This window comes from Telmatherina bonti, assembly GCF_933228915.1.
Source record: "Telmatherina bonti genome assembly, chromosome: 19".
Classification (NCBI taxonomy): Eukaryota; Metazoa; Chordata; class Actinopteri; order Atheriniformes; family Telmatherinidae; genus Telmatherina; species Telmatherina bonti.
This window is the reverse complement of record NC_136617.1, coordinates 27,085,717-27,099,614: the sequence shown is the minus strand read 5'-3', so window position 1 is coordinate 27,099,614 and position 13,898 is coordinate 27,085,717.

Genomic DNA, 13,898 nt, shown 5'->3' with positions numbered 1-13,898 from the left:
ATATTTTTCCTAAAAAGATGGTATAAATTATGGCAGGGGTCTCCACAGTTGGTCCTTGAGGGCCACTGTCCTGCAGGATTTTGATACATTCCTGCTTCAACACACCTGGCTCAAAGTAAATGGATCCAACAGCCTTTGAATTTCAGCACAATGACTCATTAATTTGCATCAGGTGTGTTTGTTTGGGCAGAGATGCATTGAAAGCCTGCAAGATTGTGGCCCTTAAGGACCGGTGCTGGATACCCCTGAATTATGGGTTGATTAAAAAAAAAAAAAAGAATTTCCTATAAAAAGTTTGCTCATCATTTAAAAAACATCAAATAAAACCAAATCAACCCATGACAGAGGCCATTTCACCAATAAAGTGGTCAGACCATTAAAAAAAAAAGAAAAAGCAGATTTCTTTATTACAATAATTGACAAATCAAATGGAAACAATAAATAATGTGGAACCAGAATAAATGACAGGTGATCGTTCCAAAGAAAAAAAAAACACTATAGAAATTAAAATAAACAAACGTGTTGTGAACAAAGCCCTGCAATGGACTGGTGAGCTGTCCAGAGTGTACCTTGCCTTTCGCCCAAAGACTGCTGAGATAGGCTCCGGCTACCCCGCGACCCTTCATTGGATTAAGTGGTTAGGGTAATGAATGAATGTTGTAAATAATGTAGCAGGCCTTCAATCACTGTTTCATTAATCCTATGGCTAACATAGCCAGTTATTTACACCCATGGACACATACACATCTTCAATAGACACAAGTCAACCAGTTTTCTGTTTAACTAACATCACAGAACCAGATGTTTTACAGACCATTAACTCCCTCTGACCATCCAGATGTAAAGACATTTTTGGCATGGATGCCAGTGTTCATCACTGACACGCCCCATCACCAAAATTTTCCCTCTATCTCAAAAAGGCTTTTGACACTGTCGATCAGAAAATCTTACTGTCAAAACTATGCAGTTTCAATTTTTCTTTAGATGTTACTCAGTGGCTGCAACGGACTGGCGAGCTGTCCAGGGTGTACCCCGCCTTTTGCCCAAAGACTGCTGGGATAGGCTCCAGCTTCCCCGAGACCCTTCATTGGACTAAGCGGTTAGGAAAATGGATGAATGAATGCTATTAAATGGATTGACTCTTGCCTCACTGACCACTCCCAACATGTCAGAGTCCAGTCATTTAAATCTGCAGCCCCCAGTCTGTCTACTTGTCTTCCTCAAGGATCAATTTTAAGACCCTTGTTATTTTCACTGTACATTAATGACCCCCCTGTCCTGATGTTTCTGTCCATACGTTTGCTGATGACACTGTAGTCTATGTTCATGGCAGCAATATCTCTCAAGTGTCAGAGAAGCTCACCAATGCCATGGTCAACATCACAGCTTGGTTTAAGTTCTCCTGCTTATTGTTAACACATCTAAAACAGTTGCAATATTCTTCACCAAGTCTAAAAATAATCCCACTGCCAAGCCAGATGTCTTTGTTTCAGGAGAAAGGCTGTCAGAATACAACTTATCTGGGTGTTACAATGGATTCAAAACTGTCATTCAAACCACATGTAAAAAGGGTCTGTAATAGAATCAGATTCAACCTCAGTGACTTCAGACACATTCGCCATCAGATGCCCACACAGCCAGAAAAAATGTACATGTGTTCCATGATCTTCTCACATATCACTAACCGTTTACCCATTTGGTCACAGGCTTGTGCTACATCTTCAAAACCTCTGCATAAGAAACCCAACATTGCTCACCATTGTCCTATATTACGAAAACACAGATGACTGAGCTGAGAAAACATGGTCAAATACTCAAAACTCTGTCTTATGTATAAAATTATTCATGGTTTATCATCATCTCTTCTTTCTTAGTTTGTTAACATCTGAACAGCAGAACTTGAGGTGCAGCGAGGGGAGATTGTATCATTCCCTTTAGAAAAAGTGCATCATACCTCTTTTTCTGTTCGAGCTGCTACTGATTGGAACCTAACCCCCCATAATCATCACAAATCTAAATACATATATTTTGTTTTAGACAATTAAAGAAATGGTTCACTGATAATCAGAGCTGTCAAGATTGACTAAATCTGCTGTTGCCACCCCCTGCTGCAGCCTTGCCTTGTGTGTATGCTTGTGTGTTCATGTATTTGTTTGTTGTTCTGATTGTTGGTGTATTCTGTTGCCAATATACTTTTAGCCTAAATGTTACTTTTACTAAATGTATTATAATAATATTGTCATGTAAATATATCATTTTACTATGCTTCTTCTGGGATGACTTTTAACATCTGTCTAGGGACTGCAGATGAAAAATAGCCTTCTGGCCAACTCTGGCATATTTACAGAAATGTTTTTTAATATGCACTGTCCCTGTATTAAATAAATAAACAAACAAAATTAAAAGTCGCATCAAATCTACCTGTTATATCTGCAAATTTGCTCAAAATTCCTTTATTAATCTTTGAAGCAAAATTACAATCTAAAATGTGACTATCTTTGCGTAAGTAACCAACTACGGCTGTTTAATCCTGCCATGAGTGACTTTTCATGTGTTTAATCTTCATTTAAGTCACAATGGTGGGCAAACATAATCTAACTCAACTTTTCTTGTCTAAACTGAACACAGTCATCAGTTCTTCAGATATTTTCAGCAGTCGCTTGTAGATCTGGACAAAGATGTGGATGAATTCAGGAACATTTGTCCCCACAGAGGTGTTTCGGTCCACTGATAATTCTGGGATGTCTTCCTCAGTTTCAGGTTGAGCCATTTCATTTCAATCAGGTTAACTTTATTTCAGCCTCCCCCAAACATAATCTCATAGTTTGTTGCATTTCTTGATGTTCCTCTGCTAAAGTTGGTTAATCATGATGCTCCCTCCACCGTGCCTCACAGCTTGTGCTTTATGCCAACTTTTTCCTCAAACATAATGATTTGACATTTTTACAAGAAAACAAAAAGTAAAATGAAAAATTAACAGAATTTTTAAAACTACAGACATTTGTTTAAATTGTTATTTTATTTAATTTTATTTAGACAATTAATACTAGAACAACCACATAAAGTACTAATTATCTTAGTAAATTCATCTGATTGTGGAAAGTTTTCTCCTGATGCTTTACATTCTTCGCCAGCTTCATTAGTCTCCATAGTACCTCTGCAATCATCTGAAAGTTGCTTTAATTGAAGCAGTCAATGTTATTAATAGGTTCATTTACATTTTAAGAGAAATTGGTGGAATAATTTGGGTAATCCCAAAGAGTTTAGAAGCTTTGTTTACTGTTTTTCTTCCTGTTGAGCATTTCTAAACATTGCATGAACCACATCTCACCACAAGGAGGCAACAAGAGATCATTCTAGGAAAAGACAGCGAGCTAAACCCACTATATAACATGCATATATAACCCAATAACCTGCTTTCTCTGGATCAAAACACAAGAAGGTAAATCAAGTCCAGATGCATGGTAACAACTCATCAAATCAGTTCCTGCTACATATAAACCGTAATGATTTTTAATTAAAGATCTGTTAGATTCAGTAGTTAATCATCAGCTTGGAGGGGGTTTCTCCTTCAGTCTGTTGCAAAACTGAGCTCAGATCTAACTGTCCGTTCAGCTGTGAAGTCCATCTGATTGTGCCGAGAACTGTAAAGTAGGGCAGGGGGACGCAGGAGAGCTTGTCAGGAGTTATATATGGAAAAGAGAGCAGCAGGATCTCTCTGTACCATCTCATGAGATGCTGCAAGTGTAAAACATCACATGTAAAACAATCAGAGAACTTATATCTGTGCCTGTATGTAAGCCTGACAAGTATGTATGGGTCTGGCTTCGTGCCCTAACTGCCATGCGATAAATAAGGAACCAGTTGCTCAATTTACTTCCTTAATGGCAACCATTCAAATTCAAAGCAGCCTTAATCTTGACAGTTATTTAGTGCCTTTCAGCAGACAACATGAAGAAACAATTTACTAGATAGATCTGATCCATAAAATTGATGTTCTGTAGCTTTGTGGATACAGTAAACTGCACCATTTCCAGCCAATTTTAATAGTCCAACACCAACAAATAGCTCATTCATGACAAAGTTTGGAAAGAAATGAGGTGTTTAAATATGCAAATATGGGTCTTTTTCTGGAAACAATCCAAATGTGTGCCATTTATCTAAAGTGGTGATTGAATGATAACTAAACAGACGGTTCAGGTTTTTCCCCTCAACAGACAAAAGTTATCTAGGATTGCTCTGAAGTTTCCCTAAAATGTTATGCAAAGTTCCTTCTTGCTTTGTTGCCTCCCCTTTCCCGCCACAGCAGCGGCCAAACGGATCAGGCATTAACCGTTAACTGCCCCACGGAGGGATCACCTGATCAGCCACACAGCATGATACACACTCAGTGGTTTCCCTCCGCTGGCTTCCCCCTGCCGCCTTTTTCAAAACTCTGACGCAGAACACACACACACTTTCTATTTTCCCCCATTCTCATCTCACACACAAGTAGCACCACTCCTGAGATGCTTCATATCAGTCTCAGTCCGTTACCAAATGTAAATCAGCCAGACTGTTGCCAAGGCCGGTCACCAACCGCTGTGCAGCGCAAATATGCCGAGCAAAAACTGTGTGTGCATTTTAACGACCCTTATGTGTGTGTGTGTTTGTCTGGTAGGGTTCAAGATTCAGTGTTAATTTAGCAAACATGTGAATACTTTCTTTCCTTTGGATGTTTGCAGAGAAAGTCTAAACTACAGCAATATTTTTCAAGGTTTACTGTAAGGCGAGTGCATTTCAGCTCGCGGCCACCATCTGGGGTTTATGCATAATAAATGTGTTTGGAGTTTTGATCTCTTCACATTTTTTTTCCTTTTCTCCATTTATCTTTAAGTAGGTGAACAGAAATTCCTGCAGGGCATGTGTACAGCACAGCGAGATGCCCACAAAAACTGTGCTGAAATGATCTGGTCCTCTGCCTCCTGTTGCATCATGTCTGAGTCATTAGAGATGTTTGGTGTTTTCTATGACTTGCTTGTGTTTCAGTCTGCTCAAGAAAACACTCCACTGTCTGTTAACGTCAGCTGCTGATGCGTGTTTTTAAGAAAGAGGTGCATGTGGGTAAATCCCTAAAGGCTGATGAAAACACAAACAGCACACACTCAGCTGCTTTATAGGCTCACCTTGTTAGAACCATGTTGGACCGCTTTTGCCTTCAGAACTGTCGTAGTTCTTCATCGCAGGTGTTGGAAACATTCCTCAGAGAGATTTTGCTCCATGCTAACATGGTAGCATCACACAGTTGAGATTTGTCGGCTGCACATCCGTAATGACAATCTCACGTTCCACCACATTCCACAGCTGCTCTGTTGGACTGTGATCCGGTGACTGCGGAGGTTTGTTGGGGTGCAGTGAACTCATTGTCATGTTCAAGAAAGCAGTTGGAGATGATGTGAGCTTTCTTCCCATTAGAAGATGCTACACTGTGCTCATGGAGATATGGACATAGATGGCAGAAATACTCAGGATAGTTGTGGTGTTTAAACCATGTTCACTGGAATACAATGAGAACCAAGAAAATATCCTCCAACTCTTACGCCACCATCAGCCTGAAGTGATTACACAAAGCATGGTGGATCCATTTTTTTTTTTTTCGTGTTGTTGACAACAAATTCTTACCCTTCCACCTGAATGTTGCAGCAACAGACTCCTCACCAGGCAGCATTCTTCTAAAACGTCTACTGTCCATTTTTGGTGAGTCTGTGTGAACTCTGTTTCCTGTTCTAAGCTGGCGGGACTGGCATCTGATGTGGTGGTCTTCTGCCGCTGTAGCCCATCTTCTTCCAGGCTGAACATGTGTGTTCAGAGGCGGTATTCTGGATACGATGGTTTTAACTACTTATTTGAGTTCAACAAAAATGCCAGAAAATTGTTTCTCTGTGTTTTTCTGTTTGTTGTGGACAAGAATAAATTAAATAAATCTTTTTATCAAATTGTTGAGATGTTAAAAGACGTTATATTATTATTATCGCCTTCTTAAAAAGAAGACGATAATAATAATATAACATTATTATTAATACTAATATAACATAGAATTTGAAAAGATAGTTTGGGTTTTACATACTCAAAGATAGTAGAGATGCTCAAGCAGGTTTATTTCCCCAATTTTTAAAGAAATGCATCAAAGTCACTGCAAATTTACCTCCACCACATGGTAGACCGGGACCTTAAAGGGTTAATGTTGCTTTTCGATCATCTCCTCTGACATCAAAAACAAATATTTTATATTTACCAGACCATTTTCTGTAAAGTCTCGAGATGTTTGTGTGTAAAAAGTCCATCAACCTGCCAGGCACCAACAACCATGTCCCGTTCTCTGTCACTCAGATGCCCTCTCTTCCACATTCTGCGGCTCAGATTGAACTTCCGTTCTGCTCTCCACGACTTAAAGCACTGAGTTGCTGCCATATGATTGGTAATCTATTTGTGTTAACAAGCAATTGAACATGTAAAGTAGCTGGGAAGTGTATATGAACTGGAAGCTATTTAACTTGTTTTTAGCTTTTTTTCCCCCCACTTTCTAGATTCATTTTGTGTCACTGTGCCTAAATGTGGATCTGCACCACAAACTATCACAAAGACAGTTCCATGTGCACGTGGTTATGTAAGAATGTGGTAAAGAACACCAGCTTTTCATAGTGGTGCAAACATTGGTGTGTTAATTGGGTTCGTCAGCTGTGTGTTCTTGTTCAACTGCATGGCAATGATGTTTCCCAGGAATGGAGCTGACAAACTTGACAGCTGCAGAAGGTGAGAGTTCAGTAGAAGCATTTTAAACATCTGAGAGTACAAGATGTGCGAGACCAGGTTTAGCAATCCATCCTGCAGGATATGTTAAAACTTCACATAATGAGGCCCTTGAAATGGGGGGGGAAGAGGGTGTGCGTGTGCACGTGTTCCACACTTGCTACTGGTCTGTGTGTTTTCTAATGTTACACTGGGTTGCATAACATATTTAAAACATGAGTGAACCATGTGCGGCTGCACATGCATGTCGACTCGCATGTGTTTTGATTATATGCAGAGCTCAACAGGAGCTGCAACTTTGGACGACCAAGATGGAGTAAAGTGTTTTTGGAACATGTGAGAAATACAGCAGACGTGGTTTTTATTCAGCCCGATTTAAACTGCTTTCACGATGACACGTTAGTCATATGTGATTTTAGCGTCAGAGCTGCTGGATGTCAACGGGTTCATCCACAAATTTACATGATCTTATTCTCACCTTTATCAGCAAACTGACAGGCAGCGAATCTGCAAGTCAGGTTTATTTCACGCCATATTTAAAAACAACAAGCTTTGAGCAAAATTCTCAATAAAATCTATAAAACTAAAAGCATCAAAATAAATAGTTAAAATCTGAAACAAGAAAATTAAAACATAGGAACCAAAAGCATAGAACTGAAATAAAGTAAAGAGTCAAGCTCAGCTCGAGTTGAACACCAAAGGAGAAATGGTGAGTCGGGATTTAACTGCAACGGAGGCCCAACATCACCCTGCACAGTATTATGTTTGAATATTATTAAATGTAAAGAAATGTAAAGAAAATATTAAGCTACTGTTAATTGTTTCTTTCTTGTACTAGCTTAAAGATGCTACATCATGTAGCAGGGCACGCAGACTTGTTAATACTATTGCTTATAACTTTATTTGAACATATTTTCTGTATACTATATTTATAGATAACTGAAAGTAATCTTTATATTTGTGCTTTCTTTTTCATTGTAAAGGTTTTCAGCCTAATTGTCAACTTATCCAACTGTCTGGCATCTACATGGTCATAAGTAAACAGAGGAAAAGGACATTAAGAAAGTTGTTGTCTGAGTTGATTCAGCCTAACCTGTAGTTAGCAAAGCCCTTTTCAAGTTTGGGCAACCTTTATGTTAAACCCCTGGAAAACTTGACAAACATCAAGACAAAAATGACCAACAAACACAAAACTGACTTGTGGTTATCATGCATCTCAGACAGTGTATACCTTGCAGAGGCCTTAAATTTGGCTGGTGGGGTGGGGGTTTGGGGGGGGGGGGGGGGGGGGGGGTGGCAGGGTCCACAATCCTGCAGCTTTTCCATGTATCCCTGCTCCAACACACCTGACTCCAACTAATCACTCTTTGTGCAGAACTTCATTGGCTGTTGGATCCATTAAATGTGAGTCAGGTGTTGAAACAGGGATAAATCAAAAACCTGCGGGACAGCCGCCCCCAAGGACCGACTTCGGGGACCCCCGCCTTAAATCATCAGGCATCTACCTTTTGTCATTTCTTCACATTTAGTCATTCCTGTGTTTAATTTCAGCATCTTTGTGGCTGAAATTGTTTCTTTGAGCCAGTGTTACTGTGTGTGAGATTTCTGCACCAGTTTTCATTTATTAGAACATTTCTGGGATTTTCATTCTTCTTGTTGCATTTACGCTGTTCTGTGTCAAATCTCTGGTTTGGCTGCATGTTATTTATGATAACTTGGATCATTCTGTTACTTTTGTAGCAGTTCTGTTTTATCTCCATCTCCATGTTGATCATCTTTGTATAAAACCACCAGACTTGTGTCAGTTAGTACAAAGATCTAGTTGTTTTCTTCATTTACAAAAAAAAAAAAAAACAACAAAACCTTTTGACCTCTTTGTTTATTCTTTTATGCCTAAGCTCATATACTGCCTTCACATAATGAAATGTTTACACCTCCGCAACCACAGGGTCTTTTTAAATACTTTTGTAGCAATACAAAATGGAATATTTATAAAGATGTGTAAATATCCACATGCCTGTTACTACTAAAGAATAAATGAAGACTTTCATAACTAACATGAATATGCCAACAGGGATCCTCAATCCAGATCCTCAAGGGCCGTTGTCCTGCAAGCTTTCAGTAAAAGCAAAACTAGCTACATGAAGCAGAACAAAATTAGAGAAGGGATTGACAGACATTTGGATGAGGTCAGTTTTGGGCATCTGTTCTCAAAAAAGGTTAAAAAAAAAAAAGAAGAGGTTTTAACATGTTAATCAAAGCCACACACCTGAGACGCTCCTTAAAAACGGCTAATTCGACATCCATCTTGCACCCTTTCCCACCTTGACACCGTCTACAAGTCAGTCAGATGATGACTGTTGTCTTTTCTATTGATAAGACAATGTCTATTTCCTCCTGTGTCACTTGTCTTTCATTTTGCTGAATCAGCCACGGTTTGTGTTTAAAACACCCAGCGCTTTGACATTGTCGTGAATTTAAAAATATTAAATTACAACTCAGAAAGTGCTCAATATCCATTTGCTGGCATGTGAAGTGGTACAATAAAGTGAAACACTCCTGTGACGTGATTCTGCATCAAGATGTGAATGCGACTTCTCAGGCTCGGGAAGCTGCAGGGGCAACAATGGCTCCAGGAATGTACATTAAATGTGACTGTGCCGTCAAGATGAGTCAAACACATCTTTAAAAGGTCAGAAAGTTACTTCTTTTTTTTTTAAAAAGAAAAAGCCACATCGCAATTCTCAGGTTGAGTAAAGAAATATTGGAGGATTTTTACACTGCAGTGTTTTTCAGACATGTATTATAATGTATAATGATGAGATCATGGTTGTATGATCCTCTAAATTCACTTAGAGTGTTTTACAGAAACATTTGCCTTTATAGACTCATAACAACACAGACAGGCTGTCTGTGAGTTCCACCCTGGCAGTGAAGGTGTTAAATGCTGCAGTAGGGGAGGCGCCTAGCCCCGCCCACTATCCGCTTATTTACATATTGGGCGGGAAGCTGTGGGGCTGTGCTGCTGCTAAGCACCATAACCCCACCTACAAAACACTGCACTGGCGGGAAAAAGCCGGCTCCAGCAACCAACACACACTCACAATGGAGTCGCAGATGCAGACACACAAACACGCACTCTTTGTCTCACAAACTGCTCTCTTTTCAAAGTAGGAAAAAAAAAACACGCGTACTTGCACAAAAAGAGGCAAAAAGGGCCGCTTAGTTAAAACACACCCGCTTCCTGCCTGAGAGAAAAGGCAAAAACAACTGAAAAGAGAGGGGGGGAAAAGTCATGTAATTTCAATAAGAAGACAAAAAAAACAATGTGTCTGAGCTGTTCTGGCTTTAAGTATTCACACAGAAGCAGCACAGAAAGGACGAGGTTGGTCTGAAACACCACATGCGAGGAGTTATCAGCATTAAGTCCCGCTAACTGCTGTCCTGGGAACCAGTTCACTGGAAAAACAGGAAGGCATGTCATGCTCTGGATTGGGGAGGGCAAAATAGGGGGGGGGGGGCTGGGATGGGATGGGATGGGATGGGATAGGAAGAAAAAAGTACCAGGCAGCCCCCGCATTACATAACCAGGCAGGAAATACGCAGCAGAAAGAGAGAGAGAGAGAAAAGCAGGATCACACTGCACCTATGATGGTCTCCTACAGGCTGCTCACATCACATCTCTCCTCTTCCTTCTGCTGCTTCTCACTCTTGTCAGCGTGATGAAGAGCGAGAATGAGTTGCATGAACTCACTGAACTGCGTTCATCCCTATAGATACACACACACACACACACACACACACACACACTACCATGAATAAATGATGCTCTGCACTCAGCTCTGGACGCATACACCACATTAAAATGTTACAAAACACCGTCTTTGGACTGGGCCGATTTAGGCTGTGACAATGATCTCTCTTTGTGCACGTCTAGCTTTTTTTGTGTGTGTATGTAATCCATACAGTTATACACACACACACACACACACACATAGCTATAGGTTTTTCAAGGCGAACTGCAGACACATGAGCAGTAGTGTGGCACTGCATGCTTTGGGTTTGTTTTTTTCAATCAAACTGGTTGAACAAAACAAAAGCATGCACACACATACACACACACTGAACACAACACAACAAAACAAAGCTTCTTTATCCGTTTGAGTCACACCTGACAGTGTCGTGTTCCTCACTTGGTTGTGCAACATCCAGGTTTTGAACAGTCTTTGTCTTCTTCTTTTATAAACAGACAAACACTGACCCAGACCAGAAGAAGTGTGCATGCAGGAATATGTATAAGTATATAAACACACACACACATGCACACACACATGGATCTTTTAAAGAAAAAACACTTGAGTTAAAAGCTGGTGTGTACTCTGAGCTCAGGAGGAGTCTCTCATAAACACACAACTGGCAGCCTGATACTTGACCTTTTGCAGCTCTTAATTGTTTTTGCCTTGTGGCAACAAAAGTGATACACATCCTGGACCAAGTCCTTCACAAGCCACACACTGATTTTACACAATCGTGTGGTGTCTAGTATTTTGTCGCTCGCAGATATTTGACTGAATGCCTGATCTCCAAACAAGCAGCACACGAAGCAGACCTTCAGCTGGTTGTCTACAGCGTCTTCAGCTACTGCTCTGTCTGATTAGCTGTAAGCAAGTTTGTGTGTAGTTGCGTGAGTATTTTTTTTTGTCTAGCCAGGGCCAGATGGCAGAGAATGTTTAGCCAAATGGGATTAGAGATTAGGATTAAGTGGACTTCAAATTACCTAGACCCACAGTCACTGGATGACACACTACTACAGCAGGGCTCTGAGTCGGAGAGGCTCTGAGGGTTTAAGAGAAAGATGAGAATGGCAAGGCTGGGTTTGCTTTGTTAGCGTACAAACAAGGAATATTCACATAGAAAAGCTTGAAAATAAAAATCTGGACTAGATTACAGACATAAGGTATTTGTCCAAATGGATATAGTTTAGTATTAATATCACTACATACAGACATAACTTCGTTTAGCATGGAGTTAAGACACTTAAATTGCATACACTTAAGAAATATAGTTTTAAATCAAAATTTGCACAGACAACAAGAACTCTGAACCACATTGTCTGATGAACGACTTGCAGAAAAAAAAAGCCAAATTTTTTATTGTCATGCGATTCTTCACTAATGATCAAACTGGTGTAAATATTATGCTTCAGAAATTTACACAAACACAATAAGGAAGAGGATTTGGCAACACAAAGCACATGTACAATCTGTCCAACTGACGAGTCTTTAGTTTTTTCTTTTTTTTTTTTTTATCTTCTGTTCTTAAGAGTAATCAGGGAAATTAATGTTGAGACAGAACTTTTGTCTTTCACTTTGAGTGTCCTTCCTCTAAGAAAATTAGGATTTAAAGCAAGTCTTAATAACTTTCTGCACACAGTCTATTATTACCCTCAGTAGAAAAACTACATTTCACAACTTCACATTGTGGGATCACATGACAGCTGCATTTTGCTTCATGTATGATGGGAAAAGAAAGTGAGGAAAAGAGGGAGAAAGGGACAGAGCAAGAGACAAGAGTGATCATTGGACTGACTTTCAGGAGCTGCAGAGAGTTCAGAGAAGAGACAGGATGCAAGACACATGCTGAATTAGCATTCGTTATGGGGTCTACATGCAGTTGTCAATGTCGCTCCTTTTCCATTAATTTCCAATGGAACTTCGACGATGTGGTGAAAATCGCTCGCCCTCCTCCATCCAAATGCCAGGTGACATTTGTGCAAATGAAATTTTGCAACTCAACACAATGAAGCTAAAAAAAAAAAAAAAAAATTGAACTTTTGTCACTGTTGTTACAACTAAGGTTGTGACGATATGCTCTTGTCCCAATTTGGTTCGATTGAGATTTTTTTTGGGTGCCTTTTCTATTTAAATTGCGATTCTCACAAACCCAAGAAGACAAAATGTTAATAAAAACAATAAAAATGACAAAAAATATATATATATATATAATGGATTTTTATTTAAAAAACAAAAAAAAATCTATATTTTTAACAAAAAAAAATCTATTTTAAAATTGTAAAGCAAAAAATCCCAATATTCAATTTTTCAACTAATCAGAAAGGGTTTGATCGAATGGAAAAGGAGACCCCACATTTATTTGGATCAGACTTTAGATCTTCCATTAAAGGATGGAAATCATCATGATGTTTTCTTGTTTGCAAAATAGGATGAACCAAGGGCTGATTTTTCCTTTTGTACGCTAGAGTCAAGGTTTCTGTTTATACAAGCAAAACCTTCTGACTCATCATCCTTGATGCCTTACCTGTCAATTAAAATTCTCTCCAATTAAATAACCAATGGCTTTTTTCTTTTAGGGCCAGATTCGAGAGCACAGTCCAAGATGCTCCCATTGTCGCTGCCGTTTGTTTCACGTCCGGGATGTTTGATTTCACGTCCGGGATGTTTGATTTCACCCAGGTGGCGATAGATTTGACCTCTCGTCATTTGAGCAGGAGCAGGATCAGAAGCTCGAACGACTGACTGAACCCATCTACACATAAATGCTGATAAAGACTCAAAACTCAGATCTCAGTTAATCGTCTTACCATGAGTTACATGAGGACCTTTGTCTCAGCCAAGATAACTAATGTCATTTATTGTAAGACATGAAAACTGCATCATAATCAGACTTGTAAAGCTTCCTTTGTTATCCTTGTGGAAGCATATCTTCAGCTGCTGCTCACAGCTGCAGTGTAACATTTGTTACTTACCTGCAAAGTCCAGATCACCTTGGTTTGCAGACATTCTGTCCCAATCCAAAGCAATACATGACAGAAAAATTTAGAAGCAAACACATCTGATCCCAGAAGTCTTCTGCATACCGTGCAGAAGACTTACTGCATTTCATGTGATTACATGTTACACGCGTGTAAAAGTGGTCTTCAATTTGTTTAATGCAGCATGCAAAATCTAAGTCTACAACAACACGAAGTGTAAAAGCCATGAATTGTTTACACTTAAGCAGCAGGGGTTCATCATTCATGTTAAACTATTTTACAAGCACTGGGTTTCATTTCAGCACCGGGTTAATCTTGAGGTTCAGAGGGCCGGATC